This window comes from Sapajus apella, unplaced genomic scaffold (genome assembly GCF_009761245.1).
Source record: "Sapajus apella isolate SASKATOON/1434 unplaced genomic scaffold, GSC_monkey_1.0 scaffold7, whole genome shotgun sequence".
NCBI lineage: Eukaryota > Metazoa > Chordata > Mammalia > Primates > Cebidae > Sapajus > Sapajus apella.
This window is the reverse complement of record NW_022436947.1, coordinates 29,322,174-29,325,598: the sequence shown is the minus strand read 5'-3', so window position 1 is coordinate 29,325,598 and position 3,425 is coordinate 29,322,174.

The window sequence follows — 3,425 nt, the reverse complement described above, 5'->3', positions numbered from 1 at the left end:
CCACCCTGTTCTAGTGGGACCAGCGCTGCAAAGAAAAAGCCCTAATCACAATACAGAAATTCAAAAGATAAAAAGTAACAAAAACAAAACAAAAGAAACAAAAACATCATCATTGAACCTTACACCAGCCTCTGGCATACCAAAATATTATTGCTTAATTAATAACAGTTTAACCATCAAGTAGAATACATTTGAAATGATATTTCAAATCTATGCTAGTAGTTGTAAGATTTTCCAGAAGTTCACCTTCAGTGATTATGGAAGGCGGAGAATTATTGCTTCTTTTACATTGTGGATCCTACGAAAGGTTAGTTCCTGCATGGTGAGCATCCAATAGCTACTTGTTTTATTGCCCTGTGGGTTGTCAGAGAAATGGATTAAAAATACCAGCCCTTGATAATAACTCTAAAGCAGGCGATCTTGACTCTTTTGGGGATCTGATGTTCCTCTGAGAACAAGAAGTGAGTAACCAAAGCCAGTGCAACATTTGGAACACAGTTTTACTACAGGTCCTTGTCTAAGTCGAGATAGAGAAAGGCAGGAGAAGTCTTAAGTTGTTTTCCATTAGTAAATGTGACTGGACAGACCCCGGCACTTGGAGCAGCAGAGTGACAGGTTAAGTAATGGGAAAGCTGGCTGACGTGTGTGGTCAATCTCTTTCAGAAACAAACTAAAAGATAGCTTAGTTGTAAATATCTTCTGCCTGAACAAGATGATGTGAAAAGGATCCTGCTCTAAATTCCTTAAACTCAGCTGAGGAAAATAGAGAGTCACAGTCAGAGGATGAAGTTTCTAGCCCATAACAGCCTCTCCCTTCATCCTCACACTCAGCTTATTGCTTTTAATTCACTGAAACCCATTGACCAATCAAAAGAGAGCTTTCAGGCTGGGCATGTGGCTCATGCCTGTAATCCCAGTACTTTGGGAGGCCGAGGCGGATGGATCACTTGAGCTCAGAAGCTCGAGACCAACTGGCCAACATGGTGAAACCCTCTCTATACTAAAAATGCAAAGATTGACCAGGTGTGGTGGCACCTGCCTGTGGTCCCAGCTACGTGGGAGGCTGAGGCAGGAGAATTGCTTGAACCAGGGAGGTGGAGGTTGCAGTGAATCAAGATCATGCCACTGCACTCTAGCGTGGGTGACAGAGTGAGATGGGGCCCTGCCTCAGAAAAAAGAAAAAGAAAAAGAGCTTCTTTACATTCCTATCACCAAATCTACCAACCTATGTGCATCTATACCCAAAATTTTGCCTTTTTTTTTTCCTATTTAAATCCAACCTTGTACACTGTTCACCTGTACAAGGGTTCCCTGTCAACCCTGCCTTATCAGTTGCCTGTGCCCTGTTGGATCTTTCTCATTCATGTCCACATATGCCCTTAAATGTCTAACCTGCCAGCATTCTGTTCTTTACTGCTTTTACCTCAACACTCCAAAAAGAGAGTTTCGTATTATATATATATTTCCCACCCCCCACCCCACAAGATGGAGTCTTGCTCTATCACCCAGGCTATATCGTGATCTTGACTTACTGCAACCTCCACCTCCCCAGTTCAAGCAACTCTCCTGCCTCAGCCTCCCAAGTCACTGGGATAACAGGTGCCTGCCACCAGGCCCAGCTAATTTTTGTATTTTTAGTAGACATGGGGGTTTGCCACACTGGCCAGGTTGGTCTCCAACTCCTGGCCCCAAGTGATCCACCCGCCTCGGCCTCACAAAGAACTGGGAGCCACCATGCAAGGCCTGAGTTTCCTATATTTTTGTCTACATTTCCCCTTGTCTATGTCATTTTTGAAAGTACTGTAATTAGTCTTTTGTTCCCTTGCTGCTATACTCAGACTCCGAGTAGCAAGATACTGACAACCTCCACATGGATAAAACCAATGATTAATTCTCAGTCCTTGTTCTAATTCACCTGCCCATAGATCACTTCTTATTTGAAGCACTTCCTTCTTTTTTCCTCCTAGACCCCACTTTCTCACTGGCAGTTCCTCTTCAATCTTCTTTACCTGATGCTTCTCTTCTTGACCTCTATACATTGGCACATCCTAAGACTGTTTTCAGACGTCTCCTCTTCAATTTCTATATTTACCCTCTGGGGGATTTTATAAACCACCTATTCACTGACAATTTTAAAATACATCAGCTCAGATCTCACTCCTGAGCTCCATACCTATCTAACTACCTTCTTGACATACTCACTTAGATGTTTAAGTGACATTTCAGATGCAGCATGTTCAAAACCAGATCCTTGGCCCACAACCCTAATTGTTCTTTCCCAGAATTTTCCACCTCAATAAAATCAACTTCATTCTTCTAGTTGTTCATGTCAAAAAACATGGAGTCACCCTTGACTTCTCTATTTTCAGTCATGTTGGCTCTACCTTTGAAATATATTCAGCTTGACTATTCCCACTATCATCATTTCTTGGTAGAGTTTTGCAGTAGTCTTCCACCAGTTTCTGTCTGTAACCCCTGCACCAACCTCTCCCCAACCCTAACACACATACTCTAGTTTTCAGAATGGCCTAAGACAGCCCACTAAAACTTAAGTTAGATTATGTGAAGTTTCTGCTCCAAATACTCCATTTACTTTCTGTCTCAATCAGAACAAAATTCTGTCCTTTCCCTGTTGCAAAAGGGCCAGATCCACACAGTCCAGTTCTGAGAACTTCTCTCTGGCTTCATCTTGTACCAATCTCTCTCATTCTATTCTCTCCAGGCACTCTGCCCTCCTTGTATTTCTCTGACATCCTGCACACACTTCTGTCTCAAAACCTTTGCCCTTGCTACTCGGAGTGCCTGGAATGATTTTCATTCATAAATCTGCCTGACTTCACTTCATTTAGGTCTCTGCTCAAATGTTACTTACTCCAAACACCCTATATAAAATTGCCCAGGTCTACCTCAACTCATTATTGTACATCCTAAAGCTGGGTAACTGCTTTAGTTTTATTCTTGTTACTTGTCACCATCTGGCTAGGCTAAGTTTATTTGCTTGTCGTCTATCTTCTTCCACTAGGATATAAACTTCATGAAAGCGGGGATTTTTGTCCTTTTTATTCATCGCTTTATCATCAGCACTTATGGAACAGAATAGGTACTCAAAAAATTTTTTTTGAGTATGGAAAGTTGCATAAGTGCTGCTTATTGTAACTGTTTGGAGCTGCAACCTTTGCTTCGGGAGACTCAGCCGAAACTAACATTACTTGAACTACTTTAAAATAAATCCAAAATACCCAAATTTGCATCTGGAATAATACAGAATGAATGTGCAAAGTAAGTATAAATTCCTGACCAAGACTTTTTTGTGTGGGTATGGATATTACTTCCAAAGAACAAAACCAACAGGATGTGTGTATGTAGAGAGAGATTTATTTTAAAGAATTGGTTCATGGCATTGTAGAGGCTTGCTGAGTCTGAAA